The following is a 13588-nucleotide window of genomic DNA, read 5'->3' as shown; positions in this document are numbered from 1 at the left end:
GGATCAAACTCAGGACCTTGCACTTGCCAGACAGGCACTTATATCACTGAGTTATATCTTCAGCCCCCACCATTTTATTCTTTTGCTACAAAGTATGTAATATTGCTTTGTTTATATGTCTTTTAATTTGCATTAATGCTGTTATATTACAATATTCTTTTTTTTTTTTTTTTGCGGAACCAGGGATCAAACTCAGGCCTTTGCAATTGCCAGGAAAGTGCTTATTCCACTGAGCTATCTCCCCAGCCCTACAATATTCTTTGTAACTCACTGAATCTTGTTTCTAAGACTTATCTATGCCCATTTTAATTACTGTATAATATTAAAGTGTATGACTATTCAACATTTGATTTATTTTTTACATTTGATTACCTTTTGATGAGTGGTAAATCCCCTCCCTCTAAATTTTACCACTCTCAAACATTGTGGCATAAACATCTTTGAATTTACTACACATTCCTACATGTTAGAGTTTCTTTCTTTTTTTTTGGGGGGTGGTCCTGGCTCAGAATGCCTTCAGGGCAGGTTTGGCTGGCTTGAGTTCTGGGGATTGAACCACAGCAACCTGAGGCTGACTGCTTTGTTGAAGCAGCTACTTAAAGAACTGAGCTAAGGGGCAGGTCCCCTTAGAGTTTCTTTAAAAATGGAATTGCTGAGTAATAGGAACATATTTGTATCCCCTACTTTAGTAGATGTTACTAAACTTTTGTCCAGGGCTGGGGAGATAGCTCAGTAGTCTAAGCACTTGCCTGGAAGGTTAAGTGCCTAGGTTCAATCCCCAGTACTGCATGCATGCCATGCTGGCTCCTGGGCATGATGGCATATACCTGTAATCCCAGCGCTGGGGAGGCTGAGACAGGAGGATCACTATGAGTCCAAGCTGCATAACAAGACCCTGTACCAAATAAATAAGTAAATGAGTAAAACATTAAAAATAAATAAATAAATAATTGTCCAAAGTATTGGGGATGGAGAGATGGCTCAGTAGAATAAATGTTTACCTGGCAAGCGCAAGGGCCTGAGTTCAAACCCCAGCTCCGCCAAAAAAAGAAAGTATTTACATAATAGTCCTTGTTTATCTGTGATTGATATATTCCAAGACTCACAGTGCATGCCTGAAATTATAAACAGTACTCAATTCTATATATATTACTTTTTTCTACTTGGACATATCTATAGTACAGTACAACTTATAAATCAGACACAGTAAAAGATTTGCAACAGTAACTACTAAAGTAAAACAAAACAATATAGTACAACAAAATTATGCAAATATTGCTTCTTTCTCCCTCCCAAAGATAGTATTGTACTGTGCTTGCCTTCCTTGTAATGGTGTGAGATGAAATGAGGTAGGCATTGCGAAGCAGCATTAGGCTGCTCATTGTAAGAACTGCTTGAATACAAGCATTGTGACATGAGATAATCTGAGAAGCAGTGGCTACCAAGTGCCTAATGCGCAGGGAGCAGATTTGGATAGATAGGGTGGATGAAAATGTAATGCATGTCCTGGGCAGGACAGAACTAGGTAACACAAGATTCCATCCTGCTACTCAAAACAACTCAAAATTTAAAATGTATGCATTGCCCATTTCTGGAATTTTCCAATAAATGTTTTAGGTAACAAAAAATGCAGAAAGCAAAAGCACAAGTAAGGGGTGTACGTGGAGTGTAGCGAGCGCAGCGGGAGAGCATTTTGCATGAAGTCATGGATTCAGTCCCCCATCCTACAGAAACCAAAACAAACAGAAAAAATCCTGTGGATAAGAGGAGGACTAATAAGCAGTAACCCGAGAAAAAGAACAACATAGGGCCACACAAAAACTGACAGAGGAATGTTTATAGGAGCTTACACATAATAGCCTCAAATTGGAAATAATTCAAAAGCCTGTCATCTAGTAAGTGGATAAACAAATTATGTCTAAACTATAAAATACTATTCATCAGTAAAAGCAAACAAACTATATACATATATTGCTAGATATATAACAAAATGAACGAATCTCCACATCATTATGCCAATTCCATACATGTAAATTTCAAAAGCAGAATGATCTATGGCTACTATAATCAAATTGCTATCTGGGGTAGAGATGGAGATTTGACTGCAAAGGGTCTCAGAGAACTTTCTATGAGCATTGAAATAATTCTGATCAGGAGAGCAATGTGTTTGTTTGTTTGTTTATTTGTTTGGTACTGGAGATTGAACTCAGGGGCTTGTGTGTGTTAGGCAAGCACTCACCCACTAAGCTATATCCCCAGCCCTAATGGCTTCATAATTACAGTTCTTAAAAATTTTTATTGGCCAGGCATGGTGGCATATACCTGTAGTCCCAGAACTCTGGAAGGCTAAGACACAAGAATCATGAGTTCAAGCCCAGCCTTGACCAACTGGCAACTTAGTGAGAACCTGTTTCAAAATTTTAAAAAAGGGTGTTGGGGGCTGGTGGTGTAGCACAGTGTGCAGGCCCTGAGTTCAATCCCCAGTACCAAAAACAAAAAGTTAAATAAGATGAGCTATGTATGTAATTTTTTGGTTTATTATAAGGATGTTATACTTCCAAAATTATTATTTTAAAAGATCCTCATTGGGATTGTTAACTATGTCAACTTGAATGAGAAACGCCCAGGTAAAGTGGGTCAGCACAGTTCTGGGTGTGGTGAAGGGCTACACTTGAGAATGCAGCCCCACCCTGGGTATGTGTGGCACCACCCAAGAGGCCTGTCACCAGCGTGGAATAAAAAGGAAACAAAGGCTCACTTCTGTATCTTCAGAGGAGCATGGGTTGTCTCCTGGCTCCCGGCACAGACTCCTCAGTCCTCCAGTGGAGACCCTTGGGCCTCCTGGCAGGGTCTTTCACAGAACACCACTGAGTGCCAGGCCTCCAGCTGGACCTGGCAGCTGTCCAGCGCACAGGTGGGCGTTTTGCATTTGTGCACTCCTGAATCAGCAGGAGGCCATTGTAAGCCAATCTTATAAATTCTTATATATTTGTATATCTTGCATTAAATCTGTTTCTTTGTTAATCACTGATTGACGCATTCACTAAATAGATTACATGTATAAGTAAAGTCTCCAGATTTAGCAAATAAAGAAATGATTCCAGTTGAATTTTGGTTACGTCTAATTGCTTAGCATATGTACATTTATCTAAAAGAAAAATATTATAAGGAACATACATTAAAACTGTATTTTATTATAGGAAATAAATTATGAGGGCTGGAGCGATGGCTCAGTGGTCTAAAGCACCTACTTGGAACAAGCTTGGCAAAGCACAGGCACCATGGTTCGATCCCCCAGCACCACATGCCAGCCAGCTGCGCCCCCTGGTGGGCTGAGCTGGCCACACACACACACACACACACACACACACACAATAAATAAATTTATTTAAAAAAATAAATAAATAAATTATGAGTATCTAAATTATGTATTTCTTTTTTTTTTTTTTTTTTTTTTTGTGGTACAGGGGATTGAACTCAGGGCCTTGCACTTGCCAGGGAAGTGCTTATTCTACTGAGCTATCTCCCCAACCCTATATATTTCTTTCCTTAATTTATATTTTTTCTGACCCATTTTAGTCAAGCATTCCTTATAATTTGTTCATAGAACTCCTTGCAGATATAACCTATTGCTATTGTCTGAATCTTGATGTCCCCCAAAAGACTTTTTTTAAAAATTAATTTTATTGAGAAAGAAATAGCAATGAGACAGCTTCAAAACAGGTTAGTAGGACAGTTACAATAATTAATGCATTGCATATCATTGTTTTCGTAGTAGTCATTCTGAGTACAAGATGCAGACATGATATCCTGTCCAAACACTATTAGTACAATCTTTCTTCTCATTGAACTAAGAGAAAGTAGCTGCATATCTATCTTAATTATTTTGTATATATAGATATATGTTATATATCTATATATATCTTTTTTCACTGCAAAATGGTCCTTCATTTATATCCCCCTTTTTTGTTTACTTTTTTTTTTTGTGGAACTGGGGATTGAACTCAGGCCGTTGTACTTGCCAGAGAAGCGCTTATTCCACTGAGCCATCTCCCCAGCCCCATCTGTTTTTTTTTTTTTAAATTTTATTTTTATTTATTTATTTGTGTGTGTGTGTGTGTGTGTGTGTGGCCAGCTCAGCCCACCAGGGGGTGGGGCTAGCTGGCATGTGGTGCTGGGGGATTGAACTGCGGTCCCTGTGCTTTGCTAAACTTGTTCTAAGTAGGTGCTTTAAACCACTGAGCCATCTCACCAGCCCCCCCACCTATTTTTTTCTTTTGTTTTGTTTTGTTTACTTTTGTATTCCATTGCTATTCAAATATTGCAGGTGTGTGAATTCAGCAAAATAATCCAATATGGTCCAGTAGTCCATAATAATAGTAGGTTATCTGCAGAACTGGCAATGTCAGACGTTGTTGACTTGAGCCTTTTACAGCTCAGCATATTATTATGGCCTTCCTTTTTATACCTTGTGGTCATACTTTTCTTCTGGATGACTAAGACCAAGATAAAGCAAGACCTATATAACAAAAATGTAACTTTTGTATCTGACAAGGTCAGTCAAATCCCCTCAGGATTTACTCTGAAATGCTGTACAGCAGTTTGTAGATCTTTTGTCAGTGTCAGCCATCTGGATGAGTCATGGCCATTGCTTGACCAACTTGCTCTCTGTGAAAGCCTGAGAGAATATTATCTCTCTAGGTGACTCTTCTTAGGCACACTCTACATCATTGATCACTTTCTTCTGTGGCCCCATAATCTATCTCCTTGAACAGAAAATTTGGGACACCATTGAGGATTCTACAGTACAGGTTTTCTTATGTCATGAGTCCTCACTGACCTTGAAGGGCTAGGGCCAAAATGTTGGCTATCCTTGTAGCCCTTCTTTTTTTCTAATTTTTTGGTCTACAAACTTAAGTTGTTAACCCTCCAGAAGAGAAGCTTAATGATATTATTACCCTATACCCCCCCACAAAAAGCCTTTGGGTCCAGCCACTTACGGACTGAATCCTCTGTAAACTGGGAGCTGTTTAACCTTGGATGTCAGGCATTTTATCTCAGCAATGAAAATAGTAAATAAGATACCTATGCTTATTTCACTGTAGCATAGTTTTAAGAATGGCCACATCTATCTTATTTTATTCTTTGTCCACTGAACACTTACTAATTAGAAGGTGGGTGTTGGTGGCACAGACCTATAACCCTCACACTAGGGAGAGGAAGACAGGAGGGTTGCTGCAAATTCAAGGCCAGGCTAGGCTACATAGTGAGTTCAAGGCAAGTCTAAACTACACAGTGAGATCCTGTCTCAAAAAAAATTTTTTTTACTAATTAGAAAATAGTATGAGTTGAATATGTTTGTCTTAGGTTTTTTTTTTTTGGTTGTTGTTGTTGTTATTGCTGCTGAGAAAAAATACCCAATAACCACCCACAAGTTAAAGGAGGTAAGGTTTATTTTAGCTCCTAATTTGTAGAGGTTTCAGTCCATAGTTGGCTGGCTCCAAGGCAGAGTAGTATGGCAGAAAGGAATGGCAGAGAAGAGACAGTTCATGGTGTGGCAGACAAAAGGCAGTAAGCAGCAAGCAGCTGCAGCAAGACTGCCTTCTTGCTGTGTATATTTCATTCAGGCTACAAATTTAGTGAATGATGTTACCCATACTCAGAGTAGGGCTTCCATTATCTACCCCCCCCTTAATCACAGTATTACATCCTTAATCCACATTCATACACCCTAATCCAGCCACCACACTTATGACCACATGAGGCTTTGGGAGACATCTAGATACAAGTCAGAACAATGTTTTAGGATAAAGTTTTATGATTGTTGAAGTCATGAAAATTGCTCCTCAAATTTGGTTTCTAGAAGCAAATATCTTTCACAACATGATTTGCTTCAGGACTATGTTGCATCTCTTTGTCTTTAACTTTCTCTTGAAAGTTATAACTTTCAAGAGAGATGTAGCTACATTGTAGTGTTTGTCTAGCATGTACATGGCCTTGGCCTTGGGTTTGATTCCCAGCACCAAACACACACACACACACACACACACACACACACACACACACACACACCAACTTTTAAAAATTCTGTCTCACTGGCTAGAAGCAGTTCCCAGAACATCTTGCTCTCCATTTTGGAGTTCTATTTCTGAAACCACTTTCCTTAAGCTAACTCTGGAGTCTGGAGGCCAAAACCTTGAGTTCTCCTCAGGGTCTAACAGTTAGGGAGACAGTGCAGGAAATATTAAGAGCAGATGTCACTTTCTTCCCTCTGCACCTAGAGCCGGTGGAAAGAGGAAGAATATGGGGCCTGAATCTGGCAACTTTCCCATTTATTTGCCTTCTCTGTGACTGTGGTCACAGTGTGATGAGAAATGAGGACCAGACCATCTTTTTCAAAATGCTGTCTACAGACAAAACAGTATTAGTATCATTTTTTATTCCTTTCTTCTTCAACACCAAACATGATGTTTTTACTTGCTTGCATGAACTCAAGAGAAGTAACAAATTTTGGAATGCAAGAGAATTGGAGAATTCTGGACGTCAGTAACATCACAAAAATCCTTTTTTTTTTTTTTTTTTTTTTTTTTTTTTCGGAACTGGGGATTGAACTCAGACCCTTGCACTTGCCAGGGAAGCACTTATTCCACTGAGCCACCTCCCCGGCCCACAAAAATCCTTTTATCATTCAATTTGAATGGGAAAAGATTAATTTCATGACAATTGCTTCAATTAAGTAATGTTTCAGCAGCATTATGCACCCAATAGTTTCTTTCTTTCTTTCTTTTTTTTTTTTTTTTTTTTTTTTTTTTTCAGAACCAGGGATTGAACTCAGGCCCTTGTGCCCACCAGGCAAGTACTTACCCTACTGAGCCATCTCCCCAGGCTGCACCCAACAGTTTCCACAGGGCTATTTAAGCTTTATCTCAACTTTGAGTAAATAATGTATAAATACTTACTAAACTTTTTTTTTTTTTTAAGATAGGGTCTTGCTAAGTTACCAGGCTGACCTAGAACTTGCAATCTTCCTGTCTTACCCTCCCAAGTATCTGGGACTACAGATGTGTGCCACCTTACCTAGCTCTAAACTTTTATTTCTGTTCTACTATAGGCAATGATTTTTCTGGTTAACCCCTCACTCAATAAGAGACTTGCTGCAACAATTTAGTTGTATTTCTTAAATCTCATCTGGAAGAAATTTTGCTTAAAATAGCCTTACAAGAAAGCTTTTTTTTTTTTTTTTTTTTTTTTTTACCAGGGATCAAACTCAGGACCTTGTGCTTGCCAAACAGGTGCTTAAGCCACAGAGTTATCTTCCTGGCCCAAGAAAGTGTTTTCACAAGAAAAACTGTGTACAAGAAACAGAAATTTTTCTGTACCATGATTACTTGCATCCATAGCTATCCTATACAAATTTGAGGAATTTAAAGCTTTATAGTCACTGTAACAGTAAAGGAGTTATTACAGTATTAATTACTATAATAAATTTTTCCCTCACACTTGAAAATTTGCTTATAGGTTTGGAATTAGAAGATACTTCTGAGGTTTGGCTAGATAGCCCAGTGGATTAAAGCACCTGCTTAGGCAGAGCACAGCAAGTGGAGTTTGAGCCCCTGTGTACTGTGCTGGCCCTGCCCCCAGGGTGTGCTGAATCAGTGATTGAGACTGGGCATGGTGGCACATGCCTGTAATTCCAGCGCTTGGGTGGCTGAAAATAGGAGGATCACTATGAGTCTGATCTGTCTAGTGAGACCCTGTAGACCCTTGACTAAATACATTAAAAAAAAAGAAAAGAAAATACTTCTGACAGCAGTATGTTCAGAGTTCCCTGAGCTAAAAAGACTGATGACAACATATAGTGTGAGAGGCCATGACAACTTCTACTGTGATTATTTAACTTTTATGTGAATTTTCCCTAATAAAAACCTTTGTTAGGGCTGGCCAAATAGCCCAGCAGATTAAAGCACCTGCAAGCAGGCACAGGGGCTGGAGTTTCAATCAATGGCATGCTGAGACAGTGATTGAGAATGGGTGTGGTGGCGCACGCCTGTAATCCCAGCTCTTGGGAAGCTGTAAACAGGCAGATCACTACGAGTCCAATCTAGTGGTGAGACCCTGGACACCCTGAAGATCCTTCCCTAAAAATACAATAAATAAATAATAAATTCCTTTGTTATTTCATCATTTCCTTTGGTAAAAGTTGAAGAAATCACACATTTGTCCCTGTATGTTTGTTCATCTCTGACTTTCCACCATTTGCAATACGGAATGAATATTTGCATAGTGCACAAAAGGTCACAAATGGACATTTCCCTTATTTAACCTCTTTGTTTTTTGTTTTTCTTAGGGGAGAACGTCTAACTCAGGACCGACCTTGCACTTGCCAGGTAGGCACTTATGCCACTGAGCTATCTCACTGGCCCCAACCTCTTGTACTTAGGAAAATTCACAAAATTCACACTTTCATTGTGGAAAGTGGGGACTCAAATATATACAAGTAAAAAATTAGGTAACATAACTGATTCAACAAGGTTACCAGGATAATGTGATGGGAACAAACAGCGTGGTCAATAAATTGTGCTGTGACAACTGGATACCAACAGCTAAAAGTAAAATTGGATCCCTTCTTCTCACAAGATACAAAACTTAAGTAAAAATGAATGAAAGACCTAAATGTAAGACTTTTTTTTCTTTTTTTTTGTACGAGGGATTGAACTCAGGACCTTTACTTGCCAGACAGGTACTTATGCTGCTGAGCTATATCCACAGCCCAAGGAGCCAAGACTATTAAAACTTTCAGAAGACTCTTGAAGACAATGGTGTAGGCAAAGACTTTATGAATAAAACCCCGATTGCACAGAAGAATCAACAACTGATCTGCTTTATTGAAAAGCATTTGCACAGCAAGAGAAACCACTAAGAGAGTGAACAGAAAACCCAAAATGTAGGAAAAAATGTTTGCCAGATGCTGTTTCTCAGACAAAGGATTAATATCAAGAACTTAGAAAGAACTGAAAAATATTAAACCTCCCAAATTTAAAGATCCAATCCAAAATGGGCATCTGAAATAAATACATACTTTTCAGATAAAGAAATACAAACAACAAATAAATATATGAAAAAATGTTCAACATCACTGGTTATTTGAGAGATGCAAATTAAAACAATATTGAGTTTCTATCTCACCCCAGAAAGAATGGCTAACATCAAGAAATCAACCAATAACAAATGCTAGAACCCTTCTCTATTGTTGGTGGGAGTGTAGAGTGGTGCAACTGCTATGGAAATCGGCGAGAAGATTCCTCAAAAAAATTAATTCTTTGGCCGGGGAGATGGTTTAGTGGAATAAGCGCTTCCCTGGCAAGCGCAAGGGCCTGAGTTCAATCCCCAGTTCTGCCAAAAAAATTAATTCTTCCCAGAATAATTAAAAACATCATGCTATAGAGATACATGCATACCTATCTTTATAGCAGCACAAATTGTAATAGCTAGAGCTTGGAAACAATCCAAATGCCCATCAGCCAAGGAATGAATAAAAAAGATGTGGTATTTTTATACAATGGAGTAGTACTTAGCCATAAAGAAGGATAAATGTGAGACTTATAATAAATGGATGCAACTTGAGATCATAGTCATAAGAGAATAAATCACGTATATATGATAGTTGAGATAATTATACTACTAATTTCTCTTAGTTCACTGCAAAGAAAGGCTTGTGCAAATATTTTTCAGACAACAGAATGCCTATATCTTGTATTCTAAATAACTAATTTATTTTATTTTTTTGGGGGGGAGGTTGGTACTGAGAACCAAACTCAGGGCCTTGAGTTTGCTAGGCAGGGGCTGTACCACTGAGCTACATCCCCAACCCCCTGAGTAACTAATTTAAAGGTAACAATACATAATGCATTAACCATTATTACCCTTCTATTAAAAAAATAAAAAACCTCTCAGAAAAATTCAGGCCTGGTGGCACATGCAGTGTGGAGTGTTAAGTGAGGGATAGGGAGTGAGGAGGGAGGAGGATTGTTGTGTATTAAGGCCAGCCTTAACTATACAGCAAGTCCATGTCTCAAAACACTAACCAACCAGGAGCTGGGGAAATAGCTCATGGTCTAAGCACCTACCCGGCAAGCACAAGGTCCTGAGTTCAATCCCTAGTATCTCATGCTGTGTGGCCCTGCTAGCCACCAAAACCAGATGTGTTGGCACACCCCTATAATCCCAGCGCTGTGGAGGCTAAGACAGGAGGATCACTATGAGTCTGAGCTGCATAGTGAGACTCTGTACCATATAAATAAATAAATACATAAATAAAAGCTTAAAAAAAAGAAAACTAACCAACCAAACACACAAACAAACTTCTCATGAGAAACACAAAAATAAATCCTCATGATGTTGGATTAGGCTATAGTTTCTTAGTTGTGACACCTAAATTAGCAAAAATGAGCAAAACATAAAAATTTAAAGGACATCTATCAAGAATACGAAAAGACAACGTACAGCTTGGCATGGTGTTGCATGTCTGTACTCCCAGCACTCAGGAGACTGAGGCAGAAGAATTGCCATGAGTTTGAGGCCAACCTGCGATACATAGTAGGTTCAAGGCCAACCTGAATTACACAGTGAGACCTTATCTTTTTTTTTTTTTTTTTTAAAAAGACAATATACAAGCCTAGGAGAGAAATTCTGCAAATCATCTATGATATGGGGCTAGAATATATGAAAAGCTATTACAATTTACATTTAAGACAAATAGCATTTTAAAAAAAGTTGGACATAGTGGTACACACCTATATTCTCGGCACTAAGAAAGCTGAGGCAGGAGGATTACAAGTTCAAGGCCAGCATTCCTCACACAGTGAGCTCAAGGACAGCTAGGACCACATGGTGAGAACCTATCTCAAAATAGGAAAAAAAGAAAAAATATTACCAAAAAAATAATGGGGAAAAAAACCCTCTTCTGATAATAATTCAAATATCCATTAACTGATAAATGGATATGCAAGATGCAGTATGTAATAGAATACAATTCCATTAATTACCAAGTAATATTCAAAAGTAAGAGACCAGCAGCACTTGGGAGGACTGAAACAAAAAGATTGTTGCGATTTGAGACCAGCCTGGGTTACAAAGTGAGCTTAAGGCCAGCCTGAACTGCATAGCAAGACCCTGTCTCCAAATGACAAAAAAAGTAAATAAAATTTTTACAAAAGGAACAAAATTCTGATCCATGTGACAACACAGATAATCCTTATAAATATCACACTGTTGAAGCCAGTGCCAAAAGACTACATAATGTATGTTTCTTACTTTTCTCTTTTTGAGATAAGATGCCCAACAACAAAAGTGAAAAGGGGAAAGGTTTATTCAGCTCAGTTTGTAGAGGTTTCAGTCCATAATTGGCTAGCTCCAAGGCAGGGTAGCATGGCAGACAGGCATGGAAGAGGAGAAAGCATTCATAGCAGGCATAAGACAGCAAAGCAAGCAAGAAATAAGACAAGCCCCTTTCTGCTCCTTGTATTGTATCCAGGCTACCAATCAGTGGTGATTTAGCAATCACTTACCCTTAATGCTAGCACACTTAATCCTGCTTTGCAGTATAAATTAGTCACACACTCTATATTCAGCCACCCTACAAAAGCCCCACCTATGACTGCATGAGGCTTTGGGATACATCTACACATGATTCTGATTGTGTGAAATGCTCAGAATAGGTAAATTCAGAGATAGGAGAAATAGGGAATGACTGTGAGCAGGTAAAGGGTCTTCTGTTATGTTATTAAAATGTTCTAAAAATGATTGTGGTGATGGTTGGGCAATTGTTTATATACTCATTTGATTTTTTTAAAACAATTCATAATAGTAGGCTGGGTATATTGGTGCTCACCTGTAATTCCAAGCACTTGGGAGACTGAGGCAGGAAGATTGCTTGAGTTCTAGACCAGCCTGGGCTACATAGTGAGTTCAAGATCAGGATGGGCTACATAGTGAGACCTCGCCTCAAAAAACCAAACCAACCAAACAAGAAAAGAAAAGAAAAAAAAAAAAAAATTCAGTAATAGCAACCACAGCAAGAATTGAAAAGGTTGTATCTGCTGTATCTCATAGTTGAGTCACTGCATCTGAAAAAACATCCAAATTCACACCTAACTGTAAATGAGTTGAATCTTGAAAGAGTTTTGAATTTGCTTACAAACAATAAATCTGCTTGCAAAGGAGTGTTGTACTTCAAGGGATACTCTCTAAACAAAGCTAAAGCTGTATATAAAGTTTTAGAGAGACTATCCTTTAGGGACTGGTGTTTTGTTTGTTTCTTGGTTTTGTTTTGTTTTTTTTTAAGAAGTTGGAGTATTTAGTTGCACACTCATACTTTAGCGCGGTCTCTGGAACAAGACAGCTGGCAACTGAGTATCCTTCAATAGGTCAGTCAGTGGTGTGACTTTGAAGCTGATTGGCTAGAGCCTAGAATCCTAGCGCTGTCAATGATTGGCTAATTTTCAGGGACTGCCATTGACTTTCTTTCAGAAGCTGTGAATGACTGGCTGATTTTGAGAAACATAATAAACCCGGAGTGAAATTATCGCTGATTGGCTGATTTTCATAGCTTGTGTACTGACGCTAAATTTTTTTCCTAAATAATGGTGGCTATTCATTCACGACTTGGGACTTGAGTCAACAAAACTTTTCTTCCTTGAATATGAAAAATGAATCCTTTTAATTCCCACAACCCTTCTTTTAGTTTCTCCTCAGCTAAACCTGCGGGAGACACCATTAGGGATTATGGTGGGGATTTTCATGTGTGGAAGGCGGATTTTCAGCCTGTCACTTAAGTAATTCAAAAGCCAATGACTGTGGCGCAAAAAACAGCTCTACGTAATTATTTTAACACCATAAAAAAATGAATACAGGGTAGTTAAGAAGCCTGACACGGTCAATACATGACATGGACGAAGGACCCCTGGCAATCCTGACAATGAAATACTTTCCTCTATATTACACAGAAAGGGACTGGGGCTCGGAGGGACTGTTTCTGGTCTAGGGTCCCGAAGCCGGAAATGGGTCAAGCCACGATCTAAACAGCGAAGGACTGGATCCTCAGGGACCCTGTGGCACCTAACGCCCTTGCCTTGCTCTGGGCTGCATGAGCACCGCTAGCCACAGGCGGCTGGGTGTTTGAAGGATGGGTGCGACGCCGAGGCGCAGCGGTGAGAAGTCTGCCGCGAGGCAACCTCCGGGGAGGTCCCGGGAGGATACCGGGCTCGGAGGATGAACGTCCGGCCGTGGTGTAGGTGCGGCGGAATGCGGTGCTGGAGGCCAGGCCCGGGGGCGGGGCCTCGTCCCGGCCCCGCCCCCGAGCGCGTGCGTGTGCGCGGCGGGGGGCGCCGCACAAACCCACTCCGCGATGAGGCGGCTGGAAACGAGGTACAGCTGTGCCGGAGCAGCCCTCATCCTAGGGAGCCCCCTCCCTAGCGCGCGTCCCAGCAGCCTCGCGGCCTAAGGAGGGCGCGGCCGCGCACCGCCCCCACGCCCGGGCCGCCCCTACGCCCCCAACCGCGCTCCGTGCGTGCTCCCGCCCCGCCCCCCG

This window comes from Octodon degus, unplaced genomic scaffold (assembly GCF_000260255.1).
Source record: "Octodon degus isolate 3935 unplaced genomic scaffold, OctDeg1.0 scaffold00060, whole genome shotgun sequence".
Classification (NCBI taxonomy): Eukaryota; Metazoa; Chordata; class Mammalia; order Rodentia; family Octodontidae; genus Octodon; species Octodon degus.
This window is presented reverse-complemented; position numbering follows the sequence as displayed.